Consider the following 16,788-nt stretch of genomic DNA (forward strand, 5'->3'; position numbering starts at 1 on the left):
GAATATACAGGTATAGATGTTGTGGAGCCCTTGCCACGTACTCCTGGTGGTAATGCGTACATTCTGGTCTTTGTAGACTATTTTTCTAAGTGGGTGGAGATTAGCGTGGTGAGAGAAGCAACTGCCCGGGTCGCAGCCAGCAAGCTGTTGTGCGATGTCTTTGCACGTCACGGTGCCCCTACTTGATCTCAGTCAGGGGGTCTCCTTTTGTCAGTGAGCTCTTTGATCATGTTCTTACCACTTTGGGGTCAGAACACAGACTTACAATGGCGTATCACCCGCAAACAAATGCAATGGAAAGGGTGAACTGCTCCCTTAAGACTGCTATACGTGCTTATGTTGGTAACAAGCATACAGCCTGGAATCGCTACTTGCCACAAATCTGCTTTGCCTTGAGGTCAGCGACCCATGAGAGCACAGGACACAGCCCATCCATGTTGATGTACGGTCGGATGGGATGGATGAGCCGGGTATCCCTTACCCTGAAAGTTTGGAATCTTCTATCAGGGAGGCGCATGATCATGCTAGGGCTGTGTTAGATGATAGCCATGCTAAGAGAAAAAGGTATTATGATCAGAAGCGTCGATCAGTGTCTTATTCTGTGAATGACTTGGTCAGAGTTAAAACCCATCCTCGATCAGATGCCCTCGCTAACTTCTCTGCAAAGCTGGCTCCTTTATATTCGGGCCCTTACCGGGTCACACAAAAACTGCCGGATGTGAATTACCAACTCGTTGATGCGGATTCAGGTTTGGATGCAGGAGTCTTTCATGTGGTTATCCTACTGCTTTTTCATACCTGGGACTCACCGAAGGCTGTGGCCACCGATGACTCGGATGACGTTTTATTTGACTGTTCTTTGTTTACGGAAATGCAGGACAATGATGTGTCCTTGCCAGATCTCCAGTGTGAGGCCAACTGTGGTCAACCGCTGGGTTCTGATGACCTTGTTCTTACTGACCATGTTGATGATGTGGATCGCGTCCTCCCAATGCTCTGAGACCTCGCCGTGTGCCGAGGATCACCTCTGATTGGTCCTCAAACAGGTGGACGAATGTTTATCACACTAATAGAATGAATCTTTAGAGGTGTTTATTCTGATGCCCTGTGTTTGTGTGTGTTTTGAATCAGGGTATGCATAAGGTATATGTTATGTTCCATGGCTCAAATGATTGACTGTTGTTACATTGTGTACAGTCATGTGTTCTGTTTATGGTTGATTCCCTACAATTTTTTTCTATTTATTTATTTATTTGTTTTTTTTTCTCTCTCCATGTGCGTGAATTGTTTTGCTACGCCACATGTATTTCTATGGGTCTGTTCACATTGCCTTGTATGTCAGTGTGTGCCTTTCTGTAACATGCCCTGTGGTATGTATGTGGTTGTTAAACTACTGTACTCTCTTGTGTACGGCTGAGGACAGCCTTAAAGTACCTTGCTGTTTGCCTCAAGTGTTTATTCCCTTTTTAGGTCACCTTGTTTTTCTCCGGGTCAAATCTAACACTCCGACCACGTTAAACTACGTTCAAGTTAAGACCAACTTTGATAGTTGATCTTGTGTTTTCAACACTAACCCGTGCAAACAAGGACACATTCCTTAGTGGGAGAGCGGAAGGGTTTCCTACGCAATCCGAAAACATGTGTCACTGAGGGACACGTACTGTACATCAGTATAATTACTTCAATATCCTGCACCTTTTGATAGAAGTAGGAGTGTTGGGTCATAAAAAAAAACTAAAGATCACTCAGGTTCTGTGGCGTGAGACCATTAAGTGCTTTATAGGTTGATAATAGTATTTTATAATCAATGTGAAATTTGACTGGGAGCCAATGCAGTGAGGATAAGATAAGGTCACTCACACCTGTTCTACGTTACCTCTAATTAGCACTTCCTTATGAAGTCCTGTGTTACAACAGTTTAGTCTTTAAGCTTCCTGTTATGTGTAATTGTGGTAATTAAACTGAATTAATCCACATTCACATGGTAGGAAACCATTTCTGAGTGTTTGTGATAGCGCTGACACCGAAGACTCTACAGTAATATTAGTCAGATTTTTAACAATGTAGAGATGTATATCTGTTACAGAGACTCTAGTCTTTTGAAGATTTAAGGTGCTCTGAAGAGTTTGTATGATGTTTCTGCTCAGTGCTCTGGGTGGTGATGTGTCCGAGCTTACTTTGTCGATCCACTGAACACTGCAGGACTGAAGCGGAAGCTGCTGTCAATCAGAGACGAGTTCATATGTTTAGGTTTCATGTGAGACATAAACTGATTTCTTAATTGTCCCTGATAAAATGTAGACAGTAAATGTAATGTGCAGATGATAACCCTGCTAAAAAAACAGCATTGCTGGTCCAGCATAAGGTATGTTTTGCATGCTGGGACCAGCTTGGGATGGTGGTATGCTGGTCCAGCATTAGGTGCTGGTTGCTGGGTGCTGGTTGCTGGTGTGCTGGCCGACCAGCCTGAGATGCTGGTGTGCTGGTCAACATATTTTGTCTTTTGGATGCTAGCATAATCCCAGCCAGACCACAACAAAAACATTTGTTACATATCACATTTCTTAGTGCATATTCATAGTTAAATAAAGACCAAGACAATTTTCTAGAGAATTGCAATTCACTTTTTAATAAAGAAAAAGATTATGTATATTCCTATAATTTACCTGGCTTTCTTATGTATAAGTTTGTTTAAAATATTTATAGGACAATGACATTTGCCATCACACTGTAATATACACACGTGCACAAATAACATTACACAATATAACCTTTACAACACACATTTTTGGTCTTACCTTCCGCTCTCTCTTTTAGCGAGCAACATGTAGTATGTGGTGGCGATGACCATGTTTTTTAAGAGCTGCTACCCGGAGTAGTTTGCCTTTAGACAACTCCTGCTCTATGTCTTCTTTATTCTCTGAAAAATTAAGGAAACAAAATTAGAAACAAAACTATCTCTCACTCATTTGTTTATATTGTGCAGTGAACAAGTTACGATAAAACAGCTACTGCTTAAGTTACAGACCTTTAAGCATTAGTATTTGTGCCCTGAAGAAGTCTTGCTTCCATCGTAGCTACCTAATAAACCTGAGTTTGGACAAACATGTCGTAGTTAAAGTCCTTAATTTCACAAGTTGAAACAACCGCCGTGCGGCCGTCATCCAGGTAGCTCACGTATGCAAACATTCTGATTCCCAGTGATCAGCAGATTCGTCGTGTAGAAGAGGAAGCTTTTTATTTACCCCAAAACAAAATCCTAATTACGGTAGCAAAAACATGATGATCTGGAACACATGCACTTATACTTGTCGATAAACACTGTAAGGTAAATAATGCAGTCGAAAACATTGTGAGATTTATTTTTGGAAAGTGCAGGAACTACATTTACCTTCGTGAACATAGTTGCTTTAAAGGTTGCATAGCAACGCTGATGCTGGGTAATTTCTCTACACATTACCGCTTTACTAAAAAAACTTCTTAATTGAGACAAATGGATTATATATATATTATACATCTTTCAAAAACCATCATTCTGTATGATTTATATGCTGCTTCCCTCATGGAGACTGGGAAGTCAACATTTGCTGGTATTACTATATTTAATTTGTGGAGACAGTTTAATCCGTAACGAACGATTTATTAAATGTTTTTATTCTTTGTTATTCAAAGCTTTTTGAGTTTTGTTATTTCAGTTCTTTATTCAAAAGAGGGAGCAAAAAAAAAAAACACATTCATAATTAAATATATTCCAATATATTGTGTTTTAATCTAATATTAATGTGTTACATAGAAACATACACAAGCAAAAATCACGCTTGTTCCCATAAAGCTCATTCCAGAAAGATCATACTGGTTAACCAGCTACACCAGCCCCGTTTTGCTTTATAACACCATGACAATGCTGGCCACCCATCTATACCAGCACTATACCAACACTGACCAGCATTATACCAGCACTGACCAGCATTATACCAGCACTATACCAACATGAACCAGTAAAAAACAGCATGGACCAGCATGGAATTCATGCTGGTTTATGCTGGATTTTTCAGCAAGGAAAAAGAAATTAAATAAATGAAATAACATATATTATAATAAATAAATAGGGGGCTAAGTGGTTAGCATGTTCGATTTCGGGGTACTCTGGAAAATTGTCCGTAGTGTGTGATTGTGTGAGTGAATGAGAGTGTGTGTGTGCCCTGCGATGGGTTGGAACTCCGTCCAGGGTGTATCCTGCCTTGATGCCCGATGACGCCTGAGATAGGCACAGGCTCCCCGTGACCCGAGAAATTCGGATAAGGGGTAGGAAATGAGATGATAATAAATAAATTAAATAACATAAATTAACTCATTTTGTCCCAGATAACAGTTTTCTACCACAGGAGCATAAAGCAACGAGACCCAAACAATGCTCGTTGGTTCATTGATACAATGCACCATTCTGCGTCAGTACAAATGTGCAGATGTTGGAAATCTGGAAGATCTGATGAAGGTTCATGAATAAACTTCTTGTATGTACTGTTTTATAATTACTGTAATGTCTTCTGTCAACACATGACTCTGCCATGAAGTACTGCAAGGTAGGAGCTCTAAAGCACCAAGGACATTAGAGAGGAAATGACATGTGACTGAGTTTTGCTGTGGGATTTGAACAGAGGGACTCATGGTAGTGGTTGTACAGGATAATTGCAGGTATCCATGTCACAGTATATGATACACTGCTCTAACATCATCAAAGGGACGACAGGGAATGGAGTGTTGTGAAGGTGTTTTAATTCACAGCTGGATTACCAGGTCATGTGCTATGAAGTTTAGTATCAGCTTTCAAACTCAGGTCTAATGTAAAAAAGTGTTAGCTGAACATCTAGGTGCAGATCTGTATCAGAGTAAGACACATAACATCTTCTGATTTATTCCTCACCACACTCTAACACCACACTGGTTAAAGTGGTAAATGACCAACTACTGACCTCTGATCAGGGTTTTGGCCTCATGGCAGCTCTGTCAAATATGTAAATGAAGCTCAGAGGTGAGAAAGCTGGACTTAACTACTGAGTAAGTGTATTGTGTTTGTTAAACCGTGTCATTGTGCTGCATCACATCGTCCTCCTCAGCACCTGCAGCTGCAGCAGTCTCACTCACTGAGGTTTTTGTACGACGCTCTAACACTGTGTTAACGAAGAAGTTTTGAATGTGTTGTAATGATCAGTTAGACAGTAATAATCTCCAGTATCTTCAGTCTGGACTCCACTGATGGTCAGAGTGAAATCAGTTCCAGATCCACTGCCACTGAATCGATCTGGAATACCTGATGCTCTAGTACTAGCCCAATAGATCAGGTTTTTAGGAGCTTCTCCATGTTTCTGCTGAAACCAGTACAAACAGTCATAACTACTGCCACAGTCATTATCAACAGCAACATTAGTTTTACAGCTGATGGTGATTGTGTCTCCTGGAGAAACAGATTTCACTGCAGGACTCTGAGTCACAACGGCCTGACTTTGGGATCCTGAAAAAGAAGAAGGATGAAGAAATGTAGGTAAGATAATTATTAGATGTTGAATAAATTTCACTGAGTGAAATCTTACCTTGAGCACAGAGGAGCAGTGTGCAGATGAAGACGCTGATCAAACTCATGGTTTCTGTGGGTGAAGTCGCTGAGCAGCAGCTCTCAGTCATGAAGTGTTAAAGTCACAGGGCTATAAACACTCACAGGGCACTGAAGCATGAGCTGATAATGCAAAGTGGAACCTCTCGCTATGGACACGTGTGTGTGTGTGTGTGTGTGTGTGTGTGTGTGTGTGTGTGTGTGTGTGTGTGTGTGTGTGTGTGTGTGTGTGTGGTCACTGTAGTGTAACAGGTTTTTGTACCATGAGTGTATCACTGTACTGATTATTGAAGACGTTGATGTTTCCAGTCTGGACTCTTAATAAGCAGAAAAAAGTTGAACATCTGGTGAAAGTTCTGTTCTATTCTGAGATAAAGAGGATCACTCATCTGTCTTCATGTAAATCTCTCTCTCACTTCACTGATCTCTCTCTCTCTCTCTCTCTCTCTCTCTCTCTCTCTCTCTCTCTCTCTCTCTCTCTCTCAGTTTCACTGCTTTAACTGCTTTTATTTATCTGGGTTGGTTGGGGGACATTTTCCAGGTATGGGTGAAATGATATACACCACTTTATCAGGACCCTTCACCTGTGTTCACCTGCACATTCATCCAGTTATCCAATCAGCCAATCATGTGGCAGCAGCACAGTGTATATAATCATGCAGATTTAGGTGAAGAGCTTCAGTTAAAGTTCTCAGCGAACACCAGAATGGAGTAAAAGTCTGATGTCTGTGACTTTAACAGTAAATGGTTGTTGGTATCAGATGAGCTGGTTTGGGTTTTTCAGAAACTGCTGATCTCCTGGGATTTTCACACACAACCATCTCTAGAGTTTTTACAGAATGGTGTGAAAAACAAAACCATCCTGTAATCAGAGGGTCTGCAGTCTGAAACATCTTGTTGATGGGAGAGATCAGAGGAGGAGATCAGACTGGTCAAGTATTTTGGGGATACAGAAAAAATGTCAATTAGTTCATCTTAAAGATTGTTTAATCCTCAGTCCATCTTCTCTTCATCACAGTAACAGATCAGCATGTATACAGTTCCATTACAGCACCATCTAGTGGCCACATGACTGAACATCAGTCTACATTTCATCAGGTTGGGGTAGAACAGGAGACTGGTTTGTGTTGAAACTTTACAGATGATGAGAAAATGAATCTTTAAATCTAGAATCATATAGAAATAAATGTTGACTCTTATTGAAAGATCCTGCACTACATTGTGTGTTACAGTAGTGTGTAGTAGACACTGCTCCTCTTAGCAGAAGGTGGAAATCATCAGATATCATTACACACATCAGCTGATTTCTCATCACAGCACGAACAGCTGATGAAGAGATTTCTGCTTTTTAGGAAGGATTATTTTTGAAACATGGAGATGTTTGATAATGTTCAGTGGAGTGCAGAGGTGGGAAGTAACGGAGTAAAAATACTTCGTTACTGTACTTAAGTACATTTTCCTGGTATCAGTACTTTACTCCACTATTTATTTTATGGACAACTTTTTACTTTTACTCATTACATTTTTACACAAATATCTGTACTTTTTACTTCTTACATTTTCAAAACGGTCTCGTCACTTTTAGTATTATTTCTTCACATTGAGCGCTGTTTCCAGCCTATCATCCTATCATTGTGCGGCTTTTTCACAATGTCTTCACGGACATCTTCAACATTTCCTTGAGCAGCGCCATTTTTCCTACGTGCCTCAAGACTACCACCATTGTCCCCGGTTAAAGAAGTCTACAGTGTCCTGCCTCAATGACTATCGTCCCGTCGCACTCACACCCATAGTTATGAAGTGCTTCGAGAAGCTTGACATGAGGCACATCAAGATCCAGCTACCACCCTCACTGGACCTCCTACAGTTCGCGTATCGTCCAAACCGCTCCACAGACAATGCACCATCTCGGATAACAAGACCCTGCAGCGGATAGCGAGGACAGCTGAGAAGATCATTTGAGTCTCCTTTCCCTCTATCATGGACACTTACACCACATGCTGCATCCGCAAAGCTAACATTATTGTGGACCCCACACACCCCTCACACACACTCTTCACCCTCCTGCTGTCTGGAAAAAGGTACCGAAGCCTTCGGGCCTCACAACCAGACTGTGTTACAGTTTCTTCCCACAAGCCATCAGACTCCTTAATAATTGAACTGAACTGTACTGAACACAACACACACGCACATCATCTTTATGGACTGCGCACACCAAATACACACACTTCTAATATACACCTATCAACTTGTTTACATGCTGCTTACATTCATCAAACTGTTTACAAACTGTTTACATGCTGTTTTGCACACTTTTTTTACTTTTTTGCTCTTTGCACACACAAGTCTAACATTTCAGTAATTTCACTCATTTTGCTCATACTGTACAATATTTTAGTTGTTGCTGTTTTTGCACAAACTTATACACTATCTCAGGGATCTGCTGCTAAGAAACTGTTCATTTGAGTATTACTGCACGCAATATTGTCTGAACTTACAGTATTTATATGGAGTATTGACACTGGTTGGTCGGCGCTGTTTCTGTATACTGTCTTTTGTGTAGTGTCTTTTTTGTATTTTGTGTATTGTCTTGTAACACTTTGTCTGCACTGTCTTGTCTATCTTGTCCGACACTGTCTTGTGTGTCTTGTTTGTTTTGTCCTGTGCTGTCTTGTCTGTCTTGTCTTGCACTGTTTGTCTTGTAGCACCCTGATCCTGGAGAAACGTTGTCTCATTTCACTGTGTACTGCAACAGCTATATATGGTTGTAATGACAATAAAAGCTTCTTGACTTGACTTCAATTGACAAGAAACAACTAAACCATCGATCCTTAACACTGAACTGATGGCTTTTCACCACTTTGTTATAGAAGGATGAGAATGAGATCTTCAGATCTTTGTGCTGCTCATTCAGAAGGAGGATTGTTTATGATATGATCTACTACAGACTGGATACAGTCAGCTATCAGAATGAACATCAGCTTCAATAGAGTTTATAGAATGAAACTTTTAATCTGGAAAGTGAGAGGTTGAGCAGGTTGAGCTAGAGAGAATGCCGTTGGGGTTTCAGTGAATACTGCAGTGGTGTGTTGGAGCTTGTGGATATGGAAAAAAAATAATATTGACTAAATTATTAAAGAGCTAATAATGATTAAACTTCTCAGTGTTGTAGATTTTTGTAGTTGATGATGTTCAGTGGAGTGAAGCTTTAGCAGCTGTGCAGCTGTTCTCTGATTGTTGTGTGTTTCTGAGTCAGAGCACTTCCTCTACAGCTCAGGGAGGTTTTTGTACGACGCTGTAACACTGTGTGTATGGCCTGTTCTGACCCTGCTGACAATAATAATCTCCTGCATCTTCAGCCTGAACTCCAGAGATTTTTAGGTAAAATTCTGTGTTAGATCCACTGCCACTGAAACGATCTGGAACCCCAGTGTAACGATAAATATCATTGTAGATCAGGGATTTAGTAGCTTCACCAGGTTTCTGCAGGTACCAGTGGATATCACGGCTAACATATTCACTGGTTCTACAGGTGAGAGTAACAGATTCTCCTGGAGAAACAGACTGAGATCCTGGAGACTGAGTCAGGACGATTTCCCCAAAAGACTCTAAAGAAACGGATGCAGAGTTAAAATAATGGAAACAGATGTAGTAATGAGTGTGAGAGTGATGTGATGATGTGTATGAATAATAAAAGTAAAGAGAATGTCTCACGGTGAGCGAGGAGTCCCAGTGTCCCCAGCAGGAGACTCAGTACCATCATCATTGTGCTGCGTTTCAGTGGCTCTGAAAGGACTGAACACACTCTGATCAGCACTACAGCTCTTAAAGTGTGTGTAGCAGTGACACAGAACACATATGCAAACACCACAACTGTGTGTGTGTGTGTGTGTGTGTGTGTGTGTGTGTGTGTGTGTGTGTGTGTGTGTGTGTGTGTGTGTGTGTGTGTGTGTGTGTGGTCACTGGAGTGTAACAGAGGTTTTTGTACGAAAGCTTCATTAGAATGTATCACTGTGGTACACTTTTGGTGGAGGAACCAAACTCATCATCAGTAAGTCTCTCTTCTTTATTCAACATTCCATTCATTTATTTTTATTGTTTATCAAAATATTAAATAAAGTTTAGACAAATAGAAAAATGTGGACATCATAAAGAATTTCTGTTTGTTTATTCATTTATTCATTTGTATGTCTTTATAATTTGGAGATTAGGAATGTGGAGTATGTTTTGATGATGAGACAGTTTCAGTAAAATAAAAATAAGAGAGAGGAAATTAAAAATCAGGAGTTAGCTGTTAGCTGAATAAGTAGACAGTGTGTTCATCAGTAAACAGCACTTTCACATTCACAGCTTCTGAAGTTCATATTGTGTGCTGTGAAGGACATGGTAGAAAACTTCATCCTGTGTCTGTTAGCCTTCTGTCATGTTACTGATGGACTGATTTTGAATCTGGAAACAAAGATAAACAGTGTGTAGAAAGGTGGATGTGGTGTGATGTGGTTATTTCCGTCAAAGTCCGAGTGTCTCCACAATAGAACGAGGAACTAGGAAATGTTCTCCTGCTGAGTAGTTCTACTGAAGTGCAGTGATGTGAAGAAGCAGTAATGAGTAAATGTTGTGTAAGTGTGTGTAAAGGTGTGTTTATTGTGTGTTTGTGGTCTACAGAAGGTCCCACGGTGAAGCCCTCCGTGTCTCTGCTCCCTCCCTCCTCTCTGCACCAGTGTGAGGAATCGGCCTCGCTGCTCTGCCTGCTGTCTGCCTACTCTCCACAGGGGGCGTCGGTGAGCTGGACGGTGGACGGCTCGGCGGTGAAGGACGGGGTCTTGACCAGTGCAGAAGAACAGAAGAAGGACGGTTACACACGCAGCAGTACCCTGACCCTCAGCAAAGCACTCTGGGAAAAGGGGGAGGAGTTTGTCTGTACGGTCTCCCACGAGGGCGTGGATCATCCGGTCACGTTCAGAAAGAGCCAGTGTTAAGGCTAACAGCTCCAAGATAGAACTGAACACTGAGCTGCTTCCACATCCATCTACAATAGAGTTTCAGTTCTACACAATGCTGACATTTCTGTCTTTACTCTCTTCACTGTCCTGTTGCTCTTCCTGTAGTTTTGCTCTGCTGAAATAAAGCTTCATTTTGGACATTGTGTGTTCTTTTCTTGGAGTTAATAGTCATTATCAGTGTGAGGAGAGAGTGTGTTTAGCTGTAGATTCAGGGCTGTGTGTTGTGCTTCAGTGAGTTTGGATGAAGAAAGTTGAACATCTGGTGAAAGTGCTGCTCTATTCTGGGAGAAAGAGGATCACTCAGCCGTCTTCATGTAAATCTCACTTCCTCTACACTGCTCTCTGATTTCCTGCTTAAAACTGACTCTGTGTGTTTATCTGGGTGTGGAACAGGAAGCTGGTTTCATGTCTTTATTTAGAGCAGGATTTATGGTTGAGGGAACTGACATTACAGACTTATTTTATATTAATAGTTTCTAGGAATTCTGACCTTTATCATCCTTTAGATGATACATTTTAAATTTATAATAGGTTTGTGATTAAACCTAATTTTCATTTTCAGTTAAATGCAGCATTTTTCATCCTTCAGCATTAATTAAAAATCCTCCCATCCCCCCTGAACCTGTCCAACTCTAGGACAATATCAAACCTCCCCTTTATCTACAAGATCCTAGAAAAGGTTGTAGCTCAGCAGTTATGTTCAGACCTACATAGGAATAATAATCATGTAATGTATCAGACAGGATTTAGGCCTCATCATAGCACAGAGACAGCGCTGGTTAAAGAGGTAAATGTCCTGTTACTGGTCTCTGATCAGAGTTGTGTCAATTTGCTGGTGTTATTAGATCTTTAGATATTGTTCATACTAGTCTACATTCTAGTATAGTCTACTAGTTAATACTATAATTCAATTTTAACTGTATATCACTTTTAACAATGACTATAGTAGCTTTACAAGAATGTACTAATTTAGAACAAAAACTGCAAAGTTTATTTTTTCAAAATGTAAATCTATATTTATACCTAATGAGCAAGTCTAAGGTAATGGTGGCAAGGAACAACTCTGAGAAGGTCTGAGGAAGAAACCTTGAGTGGATCTGCATGACACCAGAGAGTGTGATTATAAATTACATAATTTGTACATCTGTATATAAGTTAAGTGGAATTATTTAACTAGGAGCTTTGGAGCAGCTTGTAAGCATCATTGCTGAATTCATTAGAGATTTAAAAAATTCCTTCCTGTTGAAGCCATGAAGTGTTGATTGGACACTAAAAAAATGGTCTTAAACAAGACCTGAACACTAATTAGAAGTTTGTTCCATAACTGTGGGGCTCTGTAAGAAATATCCAAATATAGTGGTACTACTAAATATCCTGCACCCTTTGATTGAAATATGCATGATGGATCATAACAAAACAAGGGAAGAAAGTTCACGAGCCTGAACAGACTGTATGTGTAATGAGAAGTCATAAGGCTGATGATCCATTGGCAGCTTTTTTAATAGCAATCTTGTAATCAAACAGGCAGGGTCAGGGCAAGCAAACAGAATGACGAAGATCAGGCAGAAATCGGAAACGGTAAGACAGGCAGAAGGTCAGGGCAGGCAGCAAACAATCAGAAAACTAGAATACAGAAACAGAATCAAAACCGGAACTAGGAAGTACACAGGAAACTTTCCGAATGATAGCCGAAACAGATTGAGACTACGGACTGGCAACAAGTTCATGGCAGCTCAGGGGATGTGGTAGCTCAGTGGTTAAGGTGTTGGTGTACTGATCGGAAGGTCATGGGATCAAACCCCAGGTCCACCAAGCTGCCACTGCTGGGTCCCTGAGCAAGGCCTTTGACCCTCAGTTGCTCAGTTGTAAGTCACTCTGGATAAGGGTGTCTGCTAAATGCCGTAAATGTAAGTTCAAGTTCAGCCTTTATAGGAAGTCACTGATGAGGAACAGGTGGCGGTGCAATCAGTGTCAGTGATGGATTATTGGAAGTGTAGTCCGGAAGAGCTTAGTATTCTGGAGACGCTTCTCTGTGTTGGTGTTCGGGAGGCGCAGGCGGTGCACTGTATGCAGGGTGTGAAAGGTCCATTATGATTCTCCCATCTCCCCTGGAAGAAGGGCAGTATGGTCACAATGATCCACTATGCAGACCTAACTGGGCTTTGATGTCAGCACTTGTGAAAGTACAATCTCTGATGGGCTTTCTCTGTTATGGTATTGGTGTTCTTCTCCCACTTCAAGTCTTTGAAATGGTCTAAGGAACTTGAAGGAATCAGTCCTGGACACAGTACAACCCTGGATAGAATGTTTTAAAGTCAACTGTTATCTGCACTGCCTTACTGATGATATGTTCAAAATTGTTGTGTCTACACCACAAGGAATCCCAGAACCACAAGCCGATCATCTCCAATCTGTATGGATCCAGCAGTGAACCTGTGATGCACTTCAGTTATGTTAGCACCAGCATCCCATAGCACTTCATGACAAGAGAGCTAAAGGCAACTGGTCTGTAGTTATTCAGTCCCGAGATGTAGGTGTTTTTGGAAACATGTATTATGGTGCTGTGCTTGAAGCATTATAACACCATACTTCAATAGCTATCTCTGTTTAGCAGTAATCCAGTTTGTTATTGTAGAATTTTCTGTGAGCGCTGTTTGGGATGCATATGTCTTCACAGAAAATTATTTAAGATGTAACAGAATCAGATAGTTTGTCCAAGTCATCATGTTTTATATAAAATTCACTCTAGTCTGTACAATCAAAGCACTCATGTTTTTACAACTTGGCTTCATCTGTACATTTTTCACATTAGTAACTGTAGGTTTAGCAGCAGATTTTAGTTTATGTTTGTATGTAGGAAGTGAATAGTGTGGTAGGCATCCTTCAAGACCATGTAGCAGTGGTCCAGAGAGTTATTTACATTTGTTGGGTACCTAAAGTGTTGCCTGAATTTTTTACATTTTAGTTTTAATTTGTTGAAGTCTGGGTGGTTCTGTCCTATACCTTGAGTATAGTCACATCTATGTGATGTAGAAAGCAGCAGATCCTGAGAAGTTCTTTCAGTTGTTTTTCCAGTAGTTAATTTCATAATGAGCAGTGATTAGCCATTTAGAGCTGGAATGTTGTGTTACCTGTGGATTAAGTAGGAAAAACAACACTACAGGTAGAAAGAGTAGAAACATGCAACTGTGGAAATTTAATGTGAAACCAGTCACAATTTCCTCCCAAAGAGTTCTCAGAGTGTTAGAACTTTTCAGGTCAATAAGAGAACAAGCCTGAGAAGCGCTGTTGCTGCTGCTGTTACGTCTGAGCCTACTTCAGGGTAAACATTTGCAAAGGACCAAACAGAGACAGTGTTTAAATAGCAAAACCTTTTGAGGATCAGACAGTATTTATACAGAAGAATGCTGTAATATTCAGTGTTATCTATTGATAAACAAACGATGTCAGCAGAAACAGATAGTTTTAAGTTTAATATAAAAAGAATTATTTCAATTATGGAAGAAGAAATTGTCTCAGAGTGTCTGTGTTAATCAAAACAGAACAGAAATAATTTCTGTGTTAAAACAAAGGATATCACAGTCATATTATGAGATTCAAAAACCCCTTATGAGGGAAGGTAAAACAAGGTCCGTGATGTCGCCCGGTATGGCACAACTGGGGCCCCACCCTGGAGCCAGGCCTGGGGTTGGAGCTCGCATGCGAGCGCCTGGTGGCTGGGTCTTACCCCAAGGTGCCTGGCCGGGCTCAGTCAGAAGGAGCGACGTGGGGCCGATCTCCTGTGGGCCCACCACCTGCAGGAGGAACTGTAAGGGGCTGGTGCAATTCCCCTAACACGGAATCTGGCTCTAGGGACATTGAATGTCACCTCGCTGGGGGGAAGGAGCCTGAGCTGTTGCGGGAGGTTGATTGATACCGACTAGAGATAGTTGGGCACGCCTCCATGCACAGCTTGGGTTCTGGAACCCAACTCCTCAAGAGAGGCTGGACTCTCTACTACTCTAGGCTGGTGTGGACTTGCTCATAGCCCCCAGCTCAGCAGCCATGTGTTGGAGTTCATCCCAATGCATGAGAGGGTTGTTTCCCTGTGCGTTTGGGTCGTAGATAGGTCTCTCACTGTTATTTGCACTTACGTGTCAAATGGCAGTGTACAGTACCTGACCTCCTTGGCGTCTCTGGGAGGGGTGCTGGAAAGCGCTGCGACTGGGGACTCCATCGTTCTACTGGGGGATTTCAACGCTCAAGTAGGTAGCGACAGTGACACCTGTGATTTGGAGGAATAGATCCCCGACCTAAACCCGAATGGTGTTCTGTTATTGGACTTCTGTGCTAGTCACAATTTGTCCATAACGGACACCATGTTCAAGCATAAGGGTGTACATCAGTGCACATCGCACTAGGACACCCTAGGTCGGAGGTCGATGATCGACTTTGTGTTTGTTTCATCTGACCTCTGGCTGTATGTCTTGGACACTCGGGTAAATAGAGGGGCAGAGCTGTCAACTGACCAACACCTGGTGGTGAGTTGGATCCGATGGTGGTGGAGGAAATTGGACAGACTTGGCAGACCCAAACGTTCTGTGAGGGTCTGCTGGGAACTTTTGGCAGAGTCTCCGGTCAGAGAGATCTTCAACTCCCACCTCCGGAAAAGCTTCAACCAGATCCCGAGGGGGGTTGGAGACATCGAGTCTGAGTGGACCATGTTCTCCACTTCCATTGTCGATGCGGCTGCTTGGAGCTGTGGCCGCAAGGTCTCCGGCACCTGTTGTGGTGGCAATCCTTGAACCCGGTGGTGGACCCTGGAAGTAAGGGATGCCGTCAGGCTGAAGAAGGAGTCCTCATAGGTACCGGAGGGCCATGCGAGCTTTAGCCCGGGTGGTTGTGGAGGCAAAAACACGGGTCTGGGAGGAGTTTGGTGAGGCCATGGAGAAGGACTATTGGTCGCCTCGAAGAAATTCTGGGAAACCATCCGGCGCCTCAGGAGGGGAAACAGTGCCCTGCACACACTGTTTACAGTATGAGTGGGAATCTGCTGACTTTGACTGGGGACATCCTCGGATGGTGGATCTCCCCAACCCCACCAACATGTCTTCCACTGAGGAAGCAGAGGCCAGGGGCTCAGTTGTGGACTCATCGATCCCCCAAGCTGAGGTCACTGAGGTAATTGAGAAGCTCCTCAGTGGCAAGGCACCGGGGGTAGATGAGATCTGCCCTGAGTACCTCAAGTCTCTGGATGATGTGTGGCTGTCTTGGTTGACACACCTCTGCAACATCTGCAGAGCTGGGGACAGTGCCTCTGGACTGGCAGACGGGGGTGGTGGTCCCTCTGTTTAGGAATGGGGACCGAAAGGTATGTTCCAACTACAGGGGGATCACACTCCTCAGCCTCCCCAGAAAAGTCTATGTCAGGGTACTGGAGAGGAGAATTCAGCCGATAGTCGAACCTTGGATTCAGGAGGAACAATGTGGTTTTTGTCCTGGTCGTGGAACACTGGACCATCCCAATACCCTCACCAGGTTGCTGGAGGGTTCATGGGAGTTTGGCCAACCAGTCCACATGTGCTTTGTGGATCTGGAGAAGGCATTCGACTGTGTCCCTTGTGGTGACCTGTGGGGGGTCTTGGAGTATGGGGTCTGGGGCCCTCTGGTAAGGGCTGTCCGGTCCCTATATGACCGGAGCAGGAGTTTGGTTCGCATTGCCAGAAGTAAATCAGACTTGTTCCCAGTGCATGTTGGACTCCGGCAGGGCTGCCCTTTGTCACCGGTCCTGTTCATTATTTATATGGACAGGATTTCTAGGTACAGTTGGGGGCTGGAGGGAGTCTGGTTTGGGGACCACGGGATTTCGTCTCTGCTTATTGCAGATGATGCTGTCCTGTTGTCTTCATCAAATCAGGACCTTCAGCGTGCACTGGGATGGTTTGCAGCCGAGTGTGAAGTGGCAGGGATGAGAATCAGCACCTCCAAGTTCGGGGCCATGGTTCTCAGCTGGAAAAGGGTGGATTGCCCCCTTCAGGTTGGTGGAGAGCTCCTGCGTCAAGTGGAGAAGTTTAAAGCAACGAGACCCAAACAATGCTCTTTGATTCATTGATACAATGCACCATTCTGCTTCAGTACAAATGTGCAGATGCTGGAAATGTGGAAGATCTGATGAAGGTTCATGAATAAACTTCT

The 16,788-nt window shown here is 42.6% G+C and overlaps 1 long non-coding RNA gene and 1 gene segment (V, D, J or C); one reads left to right on the forward strand and one right to left on the reverse strand.

The window, feature by feature from the left end:
* Positions 1–16,788, reverse strand: part of LOC113634003 — a 94,532-nt gene that overhangs the window by 43,594 nt on the left and 34,150 nt on the right.
* LOC113633997 lies at positions 9,604–10,752 on the forward strand. The gene is made up of 2 exons (XR_007144170.1): positions 9,604–9,662; positions 10,277–10,752. It is a non-coding gene; the product is annotated as an uncharacterized LOC113633997 (long non-coding RNA).

The sequence above is a fragment of the Tachysurus fulvidraco genome, chromosome 10 (assembly GCF_022655615.1).
Source record: "Tachysurus fulvidraco isolate hzauxx_2018 chromosome 10, HZAU_PFXX_2.0, whole genome shotgun sequence".
In the NCBI taxonomy this organism is placed as follows: Eukaryota; Metazoa; Chordata; class Actinopteri; order Siluriformes; family Bagridae; genus Tachysurus; species Tachysurus fulvidraco.